This window comes from Protopterus annectens, chromosome 4.part0 (genome assembly GCF_019279795.1).
Source record: "Protopterus annectens isolate FY-2018-M chromosome 4.part0, PAN1.0, whole genome shotgun sequence".
In the NCBI taxonomy this organism is placed as follows: domain Eukaryota; kingdom Metazoa; phylum Chordata; order Ceratodontiformes; family Protopteridae; genus Protopterus; species Protopterus annectens.
In genome coordinates, this window is record NC_056733.1 from 1,240,907,020 (window position 1) to 1,240,930,221 (window position 23,202).

Genomic DNA, 23,202 nt, shown 5'->3' on the forward strand with positions numbered 1-23,202 from the left:
TGACTGGCTGCTTTCTCTTCTGAGTAGCCTGCATGTATTGCTTACTTCTATCTGGCTTGATTTCAGGTTCTCTGGTTTTCTCACACTACCCAAGATACTGTGTTATCAGATCTATTTATGCTGAGTAATCTTTTATCTTCAGAAATTAATGAACATGTATTCTGCCCATAGACATACATGCAGTATGTTAAGTGACTGATATGTCTGTTTGTGTGAACATGCAGCAGTGAACTGTCATTGTATCTAGAATTAGGCCATGTTCTCAATTATCAACTCACTGGATTGACAAGTGGTTCACAGACAGGATGCAGGAAATCAAAATGGGGAAGTTGCCTCCAAAAACAGACCAGTCACCACTGCATTTACCCAAGATTGCATTCTGGGACCTCTCCTGTTTGGCATCTACTTTTCAAAAATAAAAGCTAATAACAAAAGGCTCTGGCTGACTATGATTGTAGAAAACTGCAAGCTAGGAGAAGTAAGTGAATCCCCAAATGACTTAGCCATCCTGCATGAATATTTGTCCCAAATAAATAACTGGTGCTAAAATCATGGGCCAAAACTAAAAGTCAGAAGATACAGCATTGTATTCTTTTGGAAGTCATCTACCCCAGTGAAGTACCCACAGTAGGAATACTCCCTAAGTGTTGACTCAGTTCTTTAGGATCTGAGAACTTATGTGAAAAGTGACCAAATTTTGACCAACATGTGTCAATTGTCATGAGAAAGTCCTTCTATACTAATTGTGTTTAGATCTAGGGATTACATTGCCCCCCTTTACCCAGCCCTCATTAGGCCAATAATTGAGTATAGTGTCCCTATTGGCAACAACTAGAGCACCCACAGAGTTACCTTAATAAAAGGATACAAAGTCTAGATAACACAACTCAAACCTCTGTCATTATACTTGGTATCCTACACACTGTTAAAGGGACATGTTTCTGGCATGCAAGCCAACCTCCCACCCAATACTGATGGATTTACTGCACATCAGCAAGTCAAATAGCATCAAAAATACTAGGGATCTTAACCTCGTCTGCAACATAAACAGAATGGTTTAGAGGGACAGGTATATCTTGCAGAAGCTAATACTGTTGTGGAACAGACTCTCCATCTATATCAAATAGAGTTCATCCCTGCCCACATTTAAGCGTAACTTGGATCTATGAATGGAAAACAGAAAACTTAACCCAGGTCTGCCCCCTGTACTACTAATGGACAGAAGCACCTCCTAAATACTTTATCCCATGTATGGGTCCTCTCAAATTATCTATGGTATAATATCACTTATTATCATAAGGGGTAATATACAATTATTGGCCATGAGATGGGAAAGGCCAGTCTTTAAACAAATGGGCTAGTTTAATTTGAGCATAAAAAGGCAACTTGGATAGATTTAAAATGGCTTGCAAGGCAACAAGCCCTGTACTTACCTATGAGCCTACAAACTTATGAACCAATAGACTCACTGAATACTAGGATGGGCTTTGGCTCACTACGGTTCTGAAGAATTCTCAGGAACTGAAAAATGAATGAAGGGACAAATAAAAATAATTTTATTTCTTTTTACAGTAAACATTGCATAACTTTAGAGCTTTAGTTGTCAGGATGGCTGAGCAGTCTAATGCACTCCATTAAGGTCGCAGTGGCCCCTGGAATGGTTGGGGTTCGGTATGATGGTTAAGGTGTGTACCTCATAGACAAAACTACAGGGTTTGATTCTCAGCTTTAAAAGGGAAATTGTCTGGGCTTAAAACTGCCTCCTAGTACTTACCTATGAAATTATATAGTTTCAGAATATTTGATATTTAGAACTGCATATAGCAAATGTCTTACATCTTAATAGCCTTAGAATTTATGCCAATACTGACACATGATATAAAAAAGTTCTGCACTGCCAGCCTGCACACATATGAAATATCTTAGTGCCTATAATGGAATTTTATGTGCAACATCATTAACAGCTGTGCAATCCTCTCTGAATGAATGGTTTTAGCCATGAAGCATATTGATCTCTGAATTTATGCAGTTCCAGAAATAAACAAAGGGTGTCTGCTTAAGGATTGATTATTTCACTCATAATGTCTCTGGAGCATCAGAAAGAGCAATATGTGGTTATGTACAAGTCCGTTTACACACAGGAAGGATTAGTCACTCATCAAGTGGGTTTGCAATACACTTTAACATTCAGGTTAACACTTTTTATTTTTAGGTCTAAAAAGGTTCATGGCCACAGTTGTCAAGAAGTCTGTATCTCCGAGGACAGCTCATTACCAGTAACTCTGTAAAAGAAGATGGACGGCACAAGAAAACTGCATCAAAAGGAGAAGTGTCATAATTCATAATGCATGTGCCAGGAACAACTGCCACTGCTAGCTACAAAATTATTTCCATTTGACATTGCTGGCTAAAAAAAAAATTGGATTGTCCTGATTGTATAATACAGACTTTGCAGTAAGATGCTCATTTTTATTTATTTTTATTTATTTATTTATTTTTTTGATAAATCGGTCTAATGTCACTGCCTCTTCCGAAATTGTATTCATCATCGTAACAATCAGACATTTCTACTATATCATATGTTGATAGTTATACTAATATTATGCAGTGACCTTCTGCTAAAATGTAATAGAAATGAAAATTCCTAACACTGAAAAAAAAAAACACTGGCTGTCATATTGTCTGCCACAAATAAGCACACAGAATCATGGAATTCAAATGTAATGTTCTATACCTAAAAAAGAAAAATAAAATTCTTCTGATAATGATCTCAAGCTAATATTTGGAAAATGTTCACAACTCTGTATATAAAAAGTAAAAATAGTTAAAGCTGTAAATCTTCAATCCTCTTATAATAAATGCTTTAGGCTACTGACAATTATCAGAATGGAACAGTAATACTTTGTGTTTAACAGCTGTTTTAAAAGGTGCATCACACTTTGTAGCATATTATAAAGCCACTAATAAGAGGTTCTAATTACCATAATTTACAGTTTTGCATAAACTAATCTGGTTGTTTTTCATGTTAAAGAACCAGAAAAATCCAAAAATGTTAAGTGAAAAGATTTTGCTTGTTAAAAATGCAATAGCTGCGAAAGAAAAAAAAAACAATTTTTAATATGCATCTTTAAGTGAATGCATTTTTTACTTTTGTCATTTTAATGGATTAAATTGCCTTTTTGTTTACATAGGAAATCTTATCAATCTTCATAGAAAATATTAATAATCAAACCCTATCTTATAAGCACTTAGGGCATTATTTGCATTGTATTCTAGTTCAATTCCCCAAGGCAATTACAGTAAATTTTAATTTGTTTCACTATTTACACCCTCCTCACTCTGATACAAAGTCATCTGTGATTTTATGGAAGATGGAGCTGAGTCTCAATCATTCATTAATTAGCAAAATGTACCAAGTCACTACATTTTTCATGACTGTGACAGTCAGGACTACTTTTCAGTTATAATATTCTAAGACTGTTGTGTCTGCAATATCTTGTGATATGTTTGTTACTCCTACATGGTCTGCATAAAGCAATAGTCTATTATACTTAAAAATAAGGACTGGTTATGTTATATATATGTATATATATATATATATATAGAGAGAGAGAGAGAGAGAGATCATGTAAGGTGTAGCAGGAATGTATGAATATGAATGAATGAATGAATGAATAAGTAAATAGGCATACTGGATCGAACAGTGGTGCAGCAGTTGCGTTGTGGTCTCACAGTAAGAAGGTCTTTTGTTCGATTCTTGGCTGGGGTGCCTTGGGTACAGACTCTGCATGTCCTCACTGTGTTCATGTGGGTGTGCTCCGGTTTCCTTCCACGTTATAAAGACATGTATCTGGAGTGTTTCTCTCTGGGTCTCTGCTGAAAATTGGTTTCATTCCAAGTTGGACTTTCCCTGTAAACAAATGTTTTCAAAGAGAACATTCACAACTGTACACAGTACAGCGGTATCAAATTCCTGTCACACTGCATCAAAGTGCGACAGAAAGAACAATTGATAGACGGATATGCAGGGGTGTTGCAGTTGTAATGCACTTAGTAAAGTAACATTTTCTCTCTCTCTCTCTACTAATTCCTTTCTTTTGGACTAAGACTTTTCTTTGAATCATTCTGGCTATGTCATGTATACACAAATCTGACCCTTCTTTGACTTTAAGTAGTTGTCAGCTTTAAACTTGCCTCCATCAGAGACATTTCTAGCGCTATCAGAACTGTGATTTCCTGTGTGGTATACTCTCCTTGGAAGTGATATCCGTTATCACTTGTCTTATGTATTACTTCTCCACCATCAGTTTTCTCTGTCTGACCTCTGTCTGGATTTCTTTACTGCAGAAGTTTCTTGTGAATAGGCAGTACCAACTTCAGACTCAACTTTTCTGTTGTTCTGATTCTGATTGAAGCTGGTGGGCTATAATAACCTTAGCAGGATTTAACCCATATAGCCTATGCTACCACAGCGGTGATCATTCAAACATCTACTGCTATGGTATGTTTATTTACACAACCGTACTGTCTTGCATTGGCATCGGTAACCAGAGCAGTGCAGACATGTTACTGTGGTTGTATTTGGGAAGCACAGTGTGCAAGCACTCCATATAGTTTCAACAAACACTGATTAAGCCTCAGTTCAGAATACACTGAGAAGTTACCATTGTTCAGTACACAAAGTTTAGAACTGGCTTATTTTGCAATTGACCCAGTGCTACAAAAATTATCAACCCCTTTTAGTATTATGTTCCTAAATATATACTTGTGCTGGAACAAAATCTCCCACGCAGTTCTTTCACATGGTTAAATTCATTAGGCACAGACGTTTCAGTAATGTACAGTATCACTAGAAACATTCAAATGCAGTTGCCCTGAATTTTAATTGAAAAGAGTCCAGATTCTGTTTATGGGTGACACTCTGCTTGGGTTATAACATGAAGGAGCTTAAGAATTAAGTAAGAGAATATCTTAACAGACGTACCCCTAGAAAGTTGCATTCATCTTTGAGCATAGGAAGCACTAAAACAATTTCTTATCTTTTATTTTTTAGTACAAGTAGCTTGTAACTTTACAAAACATATCAGCCCACAGTTTGCTTCCTTTAATAAACAACAGTGGACCCTCTTCTCATTGTCAAATGGGCTAAAGTATTAAAGCAATATTCTATTACATTTTTATGTGGGGTAATTACTCAAAGTTCAGGTTGTCAGGAATCTACTCAGGTCACAGTTTGTGTTAAACAATGTTTTCATATCAACTGAAAACCACCAATGTATCATTCAGAGTTTGTTATTATTAATAAGACAGTATCTGTAGCTAGTTCTGCTGGTTAACATTTGACTAATTACAAGCAAAATAGAAAAGGAAAAAAAGTTCTACCTTTTAATATTGGGTAGGGACAAACCAAAAACACACCATTTAACATTCACATTTAAAACAGGCTCAGTTTAGATTCACGGGCCTCAGTATGTAGCAACTGCATTTTTAAAAAAAATAGAAGAATGTAGTTCAAGAAAATCCAGAGTACTTACAAAGTAAATATCCCAATAGTCTTTCCAGGATTATGCCAGCAGCACATTTGGCTCACTGCAGAAAACCTTCTTGTAACTTCTCTAGAATTAAAACAAACTTCCTTACTCAGCCCCTTTGGCTGCATATCTGTCTCCCAAGGCCATTCCTCTCAACCTCTTAGTGCAAGAAATCTGGATAATGCCATAAATAATGTGGGACAAAGGCTCAAAATAGAGCCAAGTTTTAAATATTGCTCTTACAAACTTAGAAAGCTGATAGAATAACAGAATTTGCATTAAAATGAGTTTTCTAAAGGGTGTGATATCTGAAACACAAAGGTCTGTCATTATTTTCTGACTTCAGAAAAACAAAAAAAATATGAGGCGTAGACCAAAAATATGAGTCAGAAATCTGGAAATTCTTTAAAAATCTGGACAACTGAGAGGTATGGCCCAAGCCTCTCATATTAGACTAATTTAGTCCTCACGATTGGGGAATCTTGAATCTCACTCTCATGAACTCCTCTGGGTTCTTACTAGCTTTTATCAGATTCTTCCTTTTCTATAGGCCCAAGCCCACAAAACACTCAGCTTCTCGGGTGAGACCTCTAACTCTCATTGCATTTGTCGCTGTCCTTTGCTTTTGTTTCTCTCATTATATGGATAGGAAGGTGTAGTTCCCTCTGCTCATGGCATGTCTGTGGCAGTCCCTCCCATTCTGATGAAATAGGACAGTCCACATAAAGTATTGTGTATTAAAAAATTTGCAACCATTTTTTTTACTCTATTCCATCTATCTTGAAGAGCTCTCTCATCTGTCCTTGTGTTATCCTCAACACGAATGGCTACCTTGATTGGACAAATACCTAAGACATTCTGTCAATGCAAGACAACATCTCAAGTGGCAAATATTAAATGTAATACAGCTTTAAGGCAGTGCAGCTGTACAGTGCAGTGATGGTACATTTTTTTGCTGGACCAGCCATTGCTCCTTGGGTTGGTTTAGTCCTCTATTGCTGCATGCACTAGGAGCATCATTACCACCACTAAGCTTAGCAATAAACAAGCTCTGGAGCAGCCAATGGATAACAAGTTGTACAAAAACAACGGGGGGTCATATTGTACCTCAACATCCTATATAATTTCTACTGTGGTGACATGTAGGTGCTCAAGGCTTCAAGTTTACATAGGACTACCACCTGCACATCTGTGTTAGTTGTCAGCTTTAAGGAAGCAAGTAACTGTCTCATGTGTCCACTGCTATTACAATAGCTTAGTAATGACTGCCCATGTCCAGAAGAGCTGTGGGCTCTATCCCTAATAAGAATTTATGGTGCCCCATTCACTTGCCCAGGTTCCTCTTGAACATTGTCATAGATGTGCTCTGTTTCACATGAATTGGTGGCCTGTTCCAAGGATGTGGCAGTTGCTGGGAGTTAAATCTGTCCCTCTAGCATGTCCTATTTAAGTTGCAGGACATATTTAGGTCCCTGGAATGGGTAGCCTAGCCCTGTTTGATTTATGGATGTGGAGCAAGTTCATTAGGTTTGGGTCTTGGATTGCTCTGTAGACCGGGCATAAGTCTCCACTAAGAAGACTATATGATACGGAGTATAGTGACAGGGAATTTAGTCAGCCTGCATAAGCCATATGCCAGAGCCCCTTGATCTTCTTGGTTAAAACCTTTGAGGTCTCTCTAATTGCTGCAGGTATTTAGTATGGTACATGCAAAATGGGGCATTATACTCGATTATGGGGCGGATAAATGCCGATTATAGGGGGTTATAACTTCTTTTGCTCTTGAGGCAATGCCTTTACTAATCAAGTGTGCTATGTAGAAAGCTTCCCTTGCTACAGTAGACACATGGTGGTCAAAGTTAAGGTCACAGTCAACTTGTAATCTCAGGTCCCTTACCACTTCAAGGGTACTTAGGGTATTGTTGTTAATTTGATAGTGTGACAAGACATTGTTTGTGCTTAAGGGAATGATGATGATGCATTTCTTTGCATTCAGTTTGAGACCATGACTAATACACCAGTTGTTGTTCTGCGTGAGATCCTCCTGGAGTATACTGACATCCTTTGGAGATTTAATGATTGCACCTAATTTGCAGTCATCTGCAAACTTGGTCAGCCACAACCCTTTAGTTTTGACCTGAACTTCTGCGAAGTATATACCAAACTCTAGGGGGCCCAGCACTCACCCCTGTGGCAGCCCTCTGGTAACAGGTCTACTGGTTGATGTGGAGTCACCCACTTTGATAGTGTGTGTCTGGTTTGAGAGCCAGTTGGCAACCCATCTTACAATGAAGGGGTTTACATTCAGTTTGCTAAGTTTATTGGTAATGCCTGAATGGGATTGTGCCGAAAGCCTTTGCCAGGTCAAGGTATGTTATGTGCACATATTTGCCCTGTCAATGGCCTTGGTCACATTTTCAAAGAAATTCACCAGATTTAACAGGCAGGATCTGCCCTTCATGAAGCCAAATTGGATAGGATCCAGGGTTTGGATGTCACCTATGTCTTTATTTATGAGATCCATAATGATACATTCATTGACCTTACAGATGAGGCTGGTCAGGCATATGGGTCTGTAATGCTCCAGGTCTGTTGTTAGGCCTCATTTGTGGAGGGGAATAACTGTAGCTGTTCTCCATTCCACAGGAACAAACCCTGTGGTTATGGCTATGATGGCCAAGGGTACTTAGTGGTGATACTGTTTCATGTTTTAGCCTGTTGAAAAGACAGCCTGGGATGCTGTCTGATCCCATATAAACTGTGTTTTTTGCCTTGTACAAGGGTTTGAGACCTGCTCTTCAGATATGTAGAGTAGGGGGGAGTTTGGGGGAAGGTTTGTTATAAGTTAGGAGGGGTTAAGGGAGTTAAATATTTGCCAAACCTATCCACTAGCAGGTTTGCTATCTCTGTGGGGTCAATGTGTGTGTGACACCATTGGCCACTAGTTGTGCACATGTTTGGGATCTTCCCTTTAGATTATGTACATAGCTGTAAAAGGCCTTATGGTTATCCTTGGCTGTACTTGCTAAGTTTCTATCAAAGGAGCCCTTGGATAATTTGACAAGTTGTCTTATTTGCCTGTTGAGGCTGAGGAGAGTTCTTTTCCATTGTTGGGGCCTTGCTTTTGTTTTCTTGGACAGCAACCTTTTGTGTTTATTGTAGTTTGTTGATGCTGGATGTCCACCATGACAGCTTATTTTTACTTGGGGCTCTGGCTTTGATTCTTTCTGGTATGGTCAAGTTTATACATTTACGCAAGTAATTGTATGGGGCTTCAGTGTAAGCTTCAGCATAGTTACCACTTCCAGCTTGGGGTGGGGCTTGGAAAGCATTTATACTTTCACCTGGGAGGGTATAGTTTGCCTTGGTGAAGTTTTTAGTCTGATTTCACACTTTGTGAGTTCTGGTGTTAGTGCCAACTTGAAGGTGTCTGATTTGTGGTCAGTTTTAACTAATAAGGGTCCGACAGTTGCGGCAGTGCATCTGTCTAACATGTTGGTGAGGACCAGATCTAGAAGGTTTGTTCCCTTTTTGGGGTATGGACAATTTTTCCAGGGCATTTGGGGTATGGACAATTTTTTCCAGGGCATTTGAATTAACAAAGTCAAGGAACTTTTGAGCTAGTGAGTTAGTGCTAGTGTAGGTTTACCAGTTGATGGTGGGATAATTGAAATCTCCCTTAACCAGTCTGTTGGATAAAATCTGGATTGTCTCCAGTTTGGTCAAGTAGACTTTGTGGACATCATGACCCATGGAGGGGGATCTATAAGTGGCTATGACTTGAATTGTGCCCTACCGACTGTCAACTGAGCATGAAGTAACCCCATGGAGTTTCCAGTCTAACTAGACTGGAGGTGAATTTATCTCTAATATAGATTTGAACACCTCCTCCTTTGGATTTCACATATTCATTTTGTGGTCTAGAGGTGTGGAAGGCATTGTAGCCTTGAAAGGCCGGGGTTTGCTCTGAGACCTTGAACCAGGTTTCTGGACTGCACAGACATCTACATCTTCTAGAGATGGAAGTGCTCCCAGGGAGTGCAGTTTTTGGTTTAAGCTTCTAGCATTTAGCAGCATGAACCTTATTTTGTTCTGATTGGTTAATGTCATGTTGGTAATGTTGTTTTCAAGACCTTGCCTAATGCAGTTGTTTATTAATGATGTCAGGAATGCAAGGCAGAAGCTGTAATCTAAAATCAGTGGAGATAAGGGAGGGCAGTTGGAAAATGAGCAGCATTTGTGCAAACCTTCTTCAGGTGAGGGTCTCCACAATTGACACTGCTGTTGTGCACAGTGGTTGAACAGGGGAAACTGTAGAAAACAGGGAGGGTGCCAAAGTCTGAGAGCAGTGGTGGAGAAGACAGATAACACTCCTCTGTAATTATGAATAAAGGTACTGAATAACTATTATTTACCTAAGGGTGAAAAGGGGTATTTGTATTAGTCAGACTGTTTCTGAGTTGCTAGGGTGGGGGTCATAACTGATTGTGAATAGGTTCAGAAAATGTACAATGCGTGTGTTTTTCTAGGCACCAAACTGTCTTGTTGTGGCACTGAATCAATTTTTAACAAAATGACACTAGATAAATCAGTAGTTAATTGTATACGGATATGGTGAAGATGCAAAACTGGCAGGACAAAAATGAGAAGCCAATTTTAGTGTGAGAAAGTAAAAAATGTGTCCAATTTTTATTGTTCCCTAACACGCTAATTTAATGTATTCCATTCACATACTTCTTTAATTGTTGTGATGCTACCATTTTTCCATTTCATTTGACTCCCCTCACACTTAGCATGTTCCCAAATTAGGCAGCACCCTGGTTAGATAATGCAGTTTTTCTTATTCATCTTCTGAGGCCACCTCATATCAATTTTCAGTTTTAATTTTGTTCTTTATGCATTGTTTTACTTCAATGCTAATTTCAGCTTTAATCCGCCTACCTCTTCCTGTGCACTTACTGGCTGCATACTGACACTGACTGTGCTACAGAAGATGAAGGGGGTTTCTTGTGCTTTTTTCACTGTTTAAAAAAAAATATCCATCCCACCAGTGATGACAGGAAATCTCTGAAGGCTTGGAAAAGTTAATTTCTATAAGTACTAATAAAACAGTGGAAATCAATAGGGATTCATGCATTTGGGACATTGCTGGTCTAAGCTACGTAGGGATAACTAAGTTATAATAATTGTTTACAGTATCCAAAAGAAAGTCTTTAGTAGTTATTAAGGTTAAGCAGAGTTTTCTCTCTCTATCTCTCTCTTTCTCTCTCTGTTATGTTTCAGCCAACTCCTAGAGCAACATCACAGCCACCAGTGTGCAAAGAATTTACTAGGCAAAGAGTGGAAATGGAAGTAGATTGCCAGCCAGACTTTCTTCTGTGTCACACACGCATGCACACGCATGCATACACACCTAATGACAATTTAGACTTCCAAAACCAGCTACTGCATGTCGTTGGAATATGACAGGAAACTGGAGCACCTGGAGAAAGCACATGCAAACTTAGGGAGGACAAACAGACTTTGCACAAAACTGCAGCAGAGATCCTTTTGCCATGAGGTGTCAATACTTTGAGTTATGCTACTATGTCGCTCTAAGCTGGGCTACTTACAAATAAAATAAAAAAATAGCTTCTTGGAAACAAAATCAGTACTTCCAGATAGTCTTTGCATAATCAAAAATAGAATATTACACAATTTTCAGTCTTTTTATCCAATCCTATAGGTGTTTCCAATGGGTCTACAAAACAATTCTGCAAACAAAACAATTCTGCAAGGTCTAACATATAGGACACTAGCCAGCAACACTCTTGTCTTCAGGAATATCATTTTGAACTATGTCCTTTAGAAACATCATTTAATTTGCTTAGTTACTCCCTGGAGACTCCTTCCAGCTCCTTCTCTCCATCCAGGGGTCAGGAATCTCCTATTAGCTGGGGTCGCAGACCCAGAAGAACTCCCGAAATTATCAGATTCCTGTTAAGTTCCTGCCTTTTCCTGTAATGGCCAATCCTACCCATATTACAACATTTGCTGCTAATGTTTCTTATATATGTTTTTGTGTTTGCTCCTAATTCCTTCTTTCTCTTTTCTCAGCAAATATATAATTCCTCCAAGACTTGTTTGTTTATGTTCATGATTGTGAGATGTAATTGTATATATCTGCTTCACCTGATGGTCTGAATCACTGTCATGTCTGCATGCCCATCACTGATAATGGAAGAGTAGTTAGCCCTTCTGGTGTCCAGGTCCAATACCAGATCTGACCCCCCCCCCCAGCTACTTTACGTTGAGATAAAAAAGGTCCTCACATATTTGAAGCACCAAAAAAACAGAAAACAATTTCTTTGATTTAAACTGTAGCAAACCACTAGATACAAGTGAAACAAGCACCCTGCTACAGCTAATAGGCTAACAGGGTGTGCTGGGCATGCCCTGACCAAAAGTGCATTATCATCATTCAGATAATGAGCTAAACCATACAGAGAGTGCTAAAGTACTTCTGCAAATGTATTACCAGCATTGGAAATTGAATGTCCCCTTCACTTCACCTAGCTATACCTCGGACTGACAAGTGCCTGTAGTCAGACTCATTTCAGTCTTTTATTTCCCGATGGAATGCTAATTACAGGAATATCTTCCTTTTGCCAGTCTTTTCTAAATTACTTAAGAAAATAACTGTCTTTAGAACAATGTATCCTGATGGGTCACCTTCACAAAAAATGAAATGCCACTTACCTGACTTTCATAACATCGAGCCAAGAAAACCAAAAGCCCACAACACCAACTTCTCAGACACTGACGTGTAACTAAAGGTAAGTAACCGCTTGGCCGCAGTCTCAGAGTTAATATATTTAGTTAGGGGGAGTGGAGGGTGCACCCCACACATGGAGGGGCAAAGCTCCCCCACATGGGTGTGTTTTCTTTGCTTCCATTTCAGTTTGTTTGTCAAGTTGGCCAATGGGTTACTTACCTTTAGTTAAACATCAGTGTTCCAAGCGGTCAGTGTTGTGGACTTTCGGTGTTCTTGGCTCGATGTTACGAAAGTCAGGTAAGTGAGATTTCATTTATATGAAGTAGTATCCTCAACATTCCTTTCATAGTTACTAACGTAGCTTGTCTGCGTCTCTTAAACTAACCATAAACATTATTTCTGGAACGGAGAAATGGTTACAGAGTGAAACTCTATTTGTTAATCTCACCACAGTTTTTAGTCTTATCAGCACGTTGTCAGTATCCCATCCAAATAGATTATTTTCCTCATTCTGTATCATGTTTACTAGCCATGTACCAATAAAGATAGCCCTTTATTTATCCTCTTCTTATTGGCAGTGCTAAAACCTTTACTGGTATTCAGGTTTCATGCTCAGCATACTCATTTTCATAGTATTCCTTCAAACACACTCAATGAATATCCTGATATGATTTCCTTTGCCTCAAAGGACTTTTTAAACATCTTTATTAAATCAGAAATGCAACAGTGACATATATGCACATGCATTAATAGAAAATAAAACAAACCACAGTAATTTTTCTCATTGTTTGTATGCAGCATGCAATTTTAGCAATTATTCACAATCATTTAACAATCAGTCTCTCCTTTACATAAACTACTTATTCCTGTCTACCGTTATTCTGCATGGATTATTCCCACAAATTTAATTTATTTCTATGCAGTCTACTTCTTTCCTTTTCTAAAGATCCAACCTCCAATTCTTGTATCTCCCCTACAATATTCAGTATTTCAGTTACAGTTGGTTTAGATTCTGTTTTCCATTTTGTAGTAATCACTTTTTTGACAGTCAATACCATTAAACCTCACAAGGCCTTATTGTGTCCTGACAATTCCGATCCTATGTCCAAGCGCAAAAGAATCATTTCCTTAGTTACAACCATTTGCTCCCCCAACATTTCTAACAAAAGTATTCTGTAGTGAGTTTTTAAAATTCACCAGCTTATTACACTTCCAAGAAACATGTTACCAATTACCTTCTCTTTTTAGTTACACCTCCAGCATTTGCTGTCTGCCTAAGGAAAAGGTCAGAACTGATGTCTCTATGCAGTAGAGGTTTTGGCCCTGCCTCTACCACAAATGCCCCATATTTAATTACCAAACCAGGCTGGGAGAGAATGGATTACATATCTGACAATGATTCACTCATCCCACAAGGAGATGGACTGGGGAGGCCCTGCACAAGAGACCTTCCTAGCAGAAGGCCCTGGATTGCAGACTTGCAACTATAAAATCAGAACACACCAAAAAGAACAGACACTAGATAGTCCCCTAGGAGGTTATAAGAAGGAATATAGGAAAACAGAGATTTCATTGTGCAAGAGCTGTCTTATCGTAGGGTTGAATCTCTCATAATATGACATCTTCAGCATGGGTTGGGAGGGTGGCTTAATGGTTAAGGTGTTTGCCTTACAAACACAAGGTGCAGGGTTTGAGTCTTACAAGGGATAATTGGCTAGGTTTAAAATGGCTCACAAGGGCAGTTAGCTTAGTACTAACCTATGAACCTATGAAACTATGAACCTATGAACCTATGCTCTGGGGAGTCCTGATTGTCATGGTCATATGGGTACATAGTTTCCAAGCAGTTTAGATAATGGGTGAAATGCACATCAATACCCAGTTGGAGGAAGAATGTACCCCAGCAAGGTATTACTGTACAGATATTACCTAGTAGTAAGTCTATCATTTCATTGCAGCAATTAAAGATGCCAAGAAACACAGACAAGAAATGTACCACCAATTTTTAGACACACTAAATGCATATTTGATGTTTAGCAAGTATAAAATTAAAAGAAATGAAAATAAATAATAAACTCAGCTAGCAAAAATAACTGCAGCAACAGTTACAATGACTAGTTTTACTTCCCCTTGTTAAGTGTGGCTTAAAAGATACATTTAGAGAGATGAAAAAAATAAAAATATAATTTAATGAAGTGTGGATTTGGCATGTGGTTGTGGGGGAGGGTGGAGAGAGAGAGAGCAAGTGTGACAAAGACTGAGAGCGTACATACCTCCTAACCTCTCTGTATTGCATGAGACTTTCTAAATATCTAAATGATAAAAGATATGAATCTATAATAGCCGACATTAATGATTGACTAGAATCCTCAATGATTTACCATAAAATCAAACAATGTATGAAGTATAGAGCAAAAATACTGGGAAAAATCTTTGAGGTTCTGTGAAATTAAGGAAAGTTGATATAGAGGGGTTGCAATTCCTTGCACTGTACGCATTTTTTCATTCCTTTAATCACAGTGACATATCTGAGGTGTATTCAGTCAATAAAGTGGCTTTACCTGCTGGGCATATCTGTGTGTGTTTGTGTGTGTGTGTGTGTGTGTGTGTGTGTGTGTGTGTGTGTGTGTGTGTGTGTGTGTGTGTGTGTGTGTGTGTGTGTGGGGTGTGTGTGCACATGTGCACGTGTGTGTTTGTAACTGTGTGTGCGTGTGTGAGTGTGTGCGCATGTGCATGTGCATTTGTGCGTGTGTGCGTGTATGTGCGTGTGTGAGCATGCAAGTCTGTCTGTACCACTTTTCAATGAGTGTGTGAGTATGGTGGGGTGTTCATTAAATACTAATATAACTTATATTTTGCATACAAAATATTTTGTCCAGCAACAATTACATATACTGCAGCACTTATGAACATCGGGTAGAGGAACTATTTTATATCAAAAATATAAAAAATGTATATACTAATAAAAATCACATAAGAACCAGTTTAACAGATAGTCCATTATCTAAGTGCATTAATGCCATCCCAGATGAGCATTATACAAGAAGTAATAGACTTTCCAAGGGTGGAGATTCCCTCTGCTTGCAGCATTGAGCATAACAATCCCATGGGCAGTTGTTTATTTTCACAATAATGCCCACCATGACAGACATTTTGCTTGCTTTAAAATATTACATTTATACTGTGTGTATATGGGAGGGTTAAGCTGATGTATATTCAAGTGATATACATGCTGACTTTCTGCTTTTTCTGTGTTTGTTTTAATACACAATGAGAGTGATGTCACTATTACTTTTATTTTTATTTGTATTTACATGCAGACAACACTACTGTTTGTACTACTGCTGCTTGTTTTCCTTCTGCCCCAGATGTGGCCCGGTTACCTGATGCATAAAGGATAAATTTATAAAAAGATGTATCCATGAAACTTGCTTCAGTTTCCCTTTAGTTGCACAGCAAAAAAACTGGAATAGCTGATCATGTTACTAATAACGTACTTTCTGTTATTTATTTTGGAGCACTGGATACAGAAAGAAAATCTGACAGTCCCTTTAAACTGATTTTAATATGCCCATGCAATTACACAGCTAATCTGCTACAAATTCTTATGTTATTTATGTTATACCACAGGTTTGTTGACCGACACAGAATTACCTTTCCACAAGATAACGATATCTGACCACATTTATACTTTCAGCAAAATAAGTGGTTTGTAGTGGTTTGTAGTGTTCCTTTCATGAAAATGCACATTGCAGACATTGATAGCCAATTCTTAATTTTACGCTCTGCGATCTGGTTCTGCCACTATCTCAGCAATTGGAACAGTTCAATAACAGTTGAACTGCAGATACCATTACTTGATTAGCCCGTTTGACTAGCAAGTTCAAGATGATGTAATAACAAATGTAAGCTAGGCCATGCAATTACCTTCATCACAGAATGGAACCAAAATAAAATATCTGAAAACGAAAACATTTTCAATCTTTAGTTCCACCACACATACGCAAGCAATCAAGAAACCAGTGCATGAAATTTAGAAGGTAGTAGTAAATTTATGGCTGCATGATTTTCTAAATGATCCATTCTCTAGTTTCCTGCTGCCAAGCACATTTATAGACTGCTATTAGCTGGGAATCTTGCCCATGCCTGACACAACAAGAGAAGAGTTATACTAGAAAAATGAAGCATATTTTCTCATGTGGGTGACACCTCCCTTTGATTTAAATTTTCTAATTTTGCTTCTATGCCTTCATACTATGAAGTATTTACTAGGGTTGACATAATTCTTTATTTTCTAACAGTACATTAAAAATGGGCTAACATAAATCCCTTATTACATTTAGAAATACAGCAGATGGTGAAAGATAAAAGTAAATTTGTCTAATGTGACTGATATTTTATTCTAAAATCCCAAATATTTAGTTTCATCTATGCTAGACAATGAGTGACATTAACTAGAGTATATCTGGAAAGTGGCAAGCTGTGAAGAAGATAATTCATCATTTAAATGTAGGATGTTAACGGCATACATTTTAGAGCTGCTTCATCATTAAACTGCATGGACTATTGCCTTTTATATCTTCTTCTGTGCCAGAAAAGATTTATGGATGTAACAACCTTAATTTTTGGATAGGTCCTCCAAAGCACTGCCTCAAGAGACAAAAATCCTGGGTGGCCTCAACATTGACTATATCACCTGTAGTTCCGATAATCTCATCAACCACATCAACCTCCATGGCTTCACCCAAACCTTTCAAGACCTTACCAAGACAGATACATTTTCTAACAGACTTTCCACATTAGACTGGATATTAGCAAATAGACCTGATCTCTCTTATCACTCAGGTTCTCTCCCAAATTCCCTTAGTAATTATCTTCCAACCTGCTTAATTAGACACTTACCATCCTGTCCAAAACAAAACTAAAGTTAACCCCCAAGAATTCATTACCACTGTAAAGCTTTGCAACTGGGTCCCACTTAAACTTCTCCCCCTAGAAGATGCTATGAAATATTTTAATTCCACCTTCCTATATATTATATTTGGTCCATGGTTAACAAAAGAAGCTAGAGTACTCCTAAAACATAAGAGATAAAGCTTGGAGTAAATGGCACATCATTGAATCTCAGACTGACAGGCATATCATGAGCTCAGAAACAAGGCAAAAAGTCTAATCAAACAGCACAAAACAAATTATTACTTTACTATACAAAACAAACACTGTAACAACCCACGTTGGGAGGGTGGCCTAATGGTTAAAGTGTTTGCCTTACAAACACAAGGTACAGGGTTTGAGTCTCACAAAGGATAATTAACTAGGCTTAAAATGGCTTGCAAGGGCAATTAGCTTAGTACTAATCTATGAACCTATGAACCTATGAAAAATTCTTGAGAGCAGATAGTAAATATCCTCCTACCAGGCAATAGTAGCACACCCACTCCATATTCCACTAACAACTTAGTATAGCCACTCAGTTTAACAAATATGTTACTGAAATAATTCTAGCTCTCTCCAACAAGTACACCTCTACTACCACTCCCATTAATCCTCTTTCCGACAAAAATAGGAACTCCTTCTCCTTACAATCAGTATCAACCAACACAATAAAAAACTACTAAAAAACTGAAACCCACTACCTTAGCTGCAGATAAACTTCCTGCAGAATATCTTAGAAATGCTGCTGATGCCATCTCCATCCCTATATCCATCTTCATTAACCACTCCATCATGGAACAACTAGTTACATCAATTTAGAAAACTTCATATATTATTCCTTTACACAGAGGCAGCAAGTCAACAGAACTATCCATTTACCATACAGCTCTGTACTATCACCCATATCAAAGATATTAGAAGGATACATACACACACAAATTATGTACTTCCTACTTACTAACAAATTATCATCCAGTACCCAACTTGGGTTCCAACCCTTCCACAGCACCACCTCTGCCCTTATGACCTTCACTGATGCAGTCAACCACCACAGAAATAATGGCAACATTGTTTCTGCTCTTTTTCTTGACCTTTGTAAGGCTTTTGCTATGGTCTCTTATAGCAAGCTCTTAAATGTTCTTACTGAACTCATCTTAAGCCAGTCAACTCTGTCCTAGTTCAAAAACTAACAGACTGCCAGCAAGCAGTTCAATAGCAACAAACCCTTTCTTCTATACTACGCATCACCTTAGGAGTTCCCCTCTACCCTTGGCCCCCTACTATTTACTCTGTTTACTAACAATCTCCATACCTCAACCCTTCATGCATCTTTTGTACAGTATGCTGATGATTCTACACTGATATGTGCATATTCTCTACACCATCTACAATCAATAACTCAGCAAACTTTCAGTGCAGTAGAAGCATGGCTAACTAATTCTCAACTTATTTTTAACCCCAACAAAATCAAGCTTATGCTTTTCTAACTGACTAGAAACATTACCCGTCCCCCATACTTCAACATTTCATCACCAAATAACATCATAGGATCATAGGGTCATAAGATCATGGGAGATTACTAGGCTAATGGCCCTGGGGCTCTTACAAGCCTAACCAAGAGTTTATCCAAAAAAAAGGAACCTCAGTCAGCAGCTCTCACCCCTGATAAGGACAAAAGTGGAACCCCTGGGACAAGTTTGTGGTTTCCATCCATCCATCAAGGCTGTACTTGAAGAGGATCAGTGGTGTACTCTGTTTGACGTATATGGGAAGTCTGTTCCAGAGATAGGGCAGCTTCTGGAAGACAAACCTGTATCTCTAGCAGGTAGTGTTGATGTTGCATATTAGATTCAGCCCTTTCAAGCGGGTAATGCATGAGGAGTTAGAGTTATGGATATGGAGTATCTCTAGTAGGACAGGATCCAAGATTGCCTTAAAGTTGAGACACAGATCACCCCTGCGCAATCTGTATGATGCTGAGTAGAGTGATAGTGATTTGAGCCTGTCCATGTAAGACAGGTGTTGGAGGCCATGGATTCTCCTTGTGGGGGATTTCTGTGGCATTTTAAGTTGGTGCAGGTGTTTGGAGAGGCACATACCAAACGGGGCATTATACTCAATTATAGACCTAATGAGGGAGGAGTACAGAGAGGTAATAACCTCCTTTTTTCTGGATGCAATCCCTTTATTTCTGAGATGAGCAAAGTACAAGGCTTTTCTGACCACTGCCATTACATGATGGTCGATTGTGAGATTGTTTTTCAGCCTGAAAACCCAGGTCTCTCACCAAAGGTTGTGTGCTTAGGTGGTTGCCACTGATGTGCTAATCAGTAGGGGCCGTGTTTATGGGTCTACTTTAATTAAACAAAAGCGGAATCCGTCGACACATAAACAGTGAAACGTGATAACGTCAAACACGCAAAACCATGACATTTAAACATCGAAACTGCAATAGTCGGCCAACCCCACTGCCCGTAACATACTACATACGCAAACACAACAACAAAAACACATACATACATACACTAACCAAAACCCTACTACTAACCCTAAATTAAAGCACCAAAACCCCACTTGTAACCCTACACTAAACCCCACATACACAACTATCGATGCACTATACTTAACCCCTCCCTACCCTAAGGTCCGTAACTACCGCACACTGACCCTACAGAACTATACCCACACAAAGTAAATATTCCACACACATACACTTAACAAAACCCCACACTAAACCTTACATGCACTACCTATCTATGCAATTACCTTTACCTGCACCCTGACCCTAAGGTCCGTAACTATTGCATACTTACCTTACGGAGCTATACCACAAACAGGCCAACTATGACAATTTGACATTTCCGATTTCGCTATTTAGTGGGTTTCACATTTCACTGTTTATGTGTCAACAGATTCGTATTCGACAGATTCTGCTTTCGTTTCATTAAAGTAGACCCATGTTCATGCCCAATGGTAAGATGATACATTTTTTTTTTGCTTTTAACTTAAGGCCATGATTTTGGAACCAGTCATTTTGTTACTGTGAGACCCTCTTGCACTATGTTAACATCATTTGGGGAGTCAATGACAGCACCCAACTTACAGTCATCTGCAAACTTGGTCAGCCTCAGGCCTTTTGTCTTTGCCTGGACCTCTGAGAAGTAGATGCCAAACAGTAGGGGTCTCAGGACAGATCCCTGGGGAACACCACTAGTGACAGGTCTGCTGTCAGAGGTTGTGGCACCTATTTTGCCCTTGCGGGTCCTATCAGTGAGCCAGTTTGCCACCCACCTGACAAGATAAGGATTTATGCCAAGATGAGTTTGCTTTTCAATGATGCCCGAGTGGGGTATTGTGTCAAAGGCCTTGGCTAAGTCAAGGTAAACTATATGTACTGACTTTCTCTCATCCTGGCCCTTGGTGACAGTCTCAAAGAAGTCAACCAGGTTCAACAGGCAAGATCTGCCCCCTGATGAATCTGAATTGGGTGGGGTCCAGTGCTTGGAGATTGCCTATGTCTTTGTTTATGAGATCTATAATAATATGCTCCATGGCTTTACAGATCAGACTTGTCAAGCTAATGGGGCAGGTCAGTAGTGGCACCACCTTTGTGAAAGGGGATGACAATGGCAGTTCTCCACTCTGCTGGAATGAAGCTTGTAATTAGGCTCTGGTTGAATAAGGATTTTGGAACCAGTCATTTTGTTACTGTGAGACCCTCTTGCACTATGTTAACATCATTTGGGGAGTCAATGACAGCACCCAACTTACAGTCATCTGCAAACTTGGTCAGCCTCAGGCCCTTTGTCTTTGCCTGGACCTCTGAGAAGTAGATGCCAAACAGTAGGGGTCTCAGGACAGATCCCTGGGGAACACCACTAGTGACAGGTCTGCTGTCAGAGGTTGTGGCACCTATTTTGCCCTTGTGGGTCCTATCAGTGAGCCAGTTTGCCACCCACCTGACAAGATAAGGATTTATGCCAAGATGAGTTCGCTTTTCAATGATGCCCGAATGGGGTATTGTGTCAAAGGCCTTGGCTAAGTCAAGGTAAGCTATATGTACTGACTTTCTCTCATCCTGGCCCTTGGTGACAGTCTCAAAGAAGTCAACCAGGTTCAACAGGCAAGATCTGCCCCCTGATGAATCCGAATTGGGTGGGGTCAAGTGCTTGGAGATTGCCTATGTCTTTGTTTATGAGATCCATAATAATATGCTCCATGGCTTTACAGATCAGACTTGTCAAGCTAATGGGGCAGGTCAGTAGTGGCACCACCTTTCTGAAAGGGGATGACAATGGCAGTTCTCCACTCTGCTGGAATGAAGCTTGTAATTAGGCTCTGGTTGAATAAGGTGCTCAATGGCAAAACTAGTTCTTGCTGGAGAGGGTGCAAAATACAGCTTGGGATACTATCAGGTCCCATGGAAGCTGTGTTCTTTGCCTTGGATAGGGGCTTTAACACTAGATCTATGGAGATGTGAGGTGCAGGACAAGTATCTGGGATGTTGAAAGTTCTCTGGGGGACAGGGGGTGAAGTTTGTGCTGAACGTATCAGCATGCAGGTTGGCTAAGTCAACAGTATCAGGTACCGTTAAGTACTAATTTGGAACAAACCTGGGCTTTGCCATGGAGGTTCCTGACGCAGCTGAAGAAAGCTTTGTGGTTTCCTTTTGTATCAGAGGTTAGTTTCAATTCATAATTGGCTTTGGAGGTTTTCATTAATAATCTAATTTGCTTGTTGAGGCTGAGGAGGGAGTTTTTCCAATTTAGAATGTGTTCCTTTTTACCCTTGGACAACAGTTTCTTCCTTTTATTGTAAAGCCTGTTGATAGAGGATGTCCACCAGACAGGTTTGCATTTCCTTGAGTAGCAGGTTTTAGTTCTTTTGGGTATGGCTGAGTCCACGCACTTCTACAGGTGCTTGTATACTGCATTGGCATACTGTTCAGCATAGCTGTCTGCATCCTCTGAGGGGGGTGGTTGTGTGAAGCTACTGATACCCTCCCTTAGGAGGGTGTAGTCAGCTTTTGAGAAGTTTTTTATCCTGGTTATGGCTGGGGGGTGGGGGATGGGGGGTGGGACAGAAACTTTGATTGAGACAGACCGATGATCTGATCTCACCAGTGAAGAACATACTATGGGAGTGGTGAAGCAGTCACCCATGTTGGTGAGAACCAAGTCCAGAATCTTATCTCCCCTTGTGGGGGATGAGTTGAGCTGGTCTAGTGTGTTAGAGCTGATGAAGTCAAGGAATCATTGTGTGAGTGCATTAGTGCAGGAATAGCTCTCCCAGTCTATGGTAGTGTAGTTGACATCACCAAGATTAGGGTGTTAGGGGGGTACCTTGATGGAGTCAAGTAGGCCCAGGTAGGAGGAGTGGGTGTCCTGAGTCATGGGGGGTTCTATAGCTGGCTATAATTTTAATAGGTGTCTTGCCAACTGTCAGTTGCACCTGGAGTAATTCCAGTGTGTCATGCTGACAAACCAGTCTTGAAGTGTGCCTGCCCTTAATGAAGATAGAGAATCTACCACCCTTACTCTTTCTGACTTCATTTTGGGGTCAGAAAGTGTGGAATGAGGTATAGCCTGGTAAGGCAGTGGTACTCTCTGCAGCCCTGAACCAAGTTTCTGTGACTGCACAGATATCGGCATCTTCCATGAGGAGAGCTTCCAGTGAGTGCATTTTCAGGTTAGGGCTCCTAGCTTTAAGCAGCAGGACCTTCAATTTGCTATTTGACAGATCTTTTGTGTTAGAAGATTAGTCTTGGGACATTGCCTAAAAAGACAAAATGGGGGAGGCAATAGCCTTGGCTAGGATCTGGAACCCTAGGGGTGACAGGTGGAGGCCATCTCTGGCAAAGCATTGAGGCCTGTCAACCATGTCATCCCAGGCAGACAGATACGGGATCTCCTTGGAACGACACCAGAAACTAAGCCAATTGTTGAAGTCAAGTATTTTTTGTTGGCATTGTGGTATCATTCT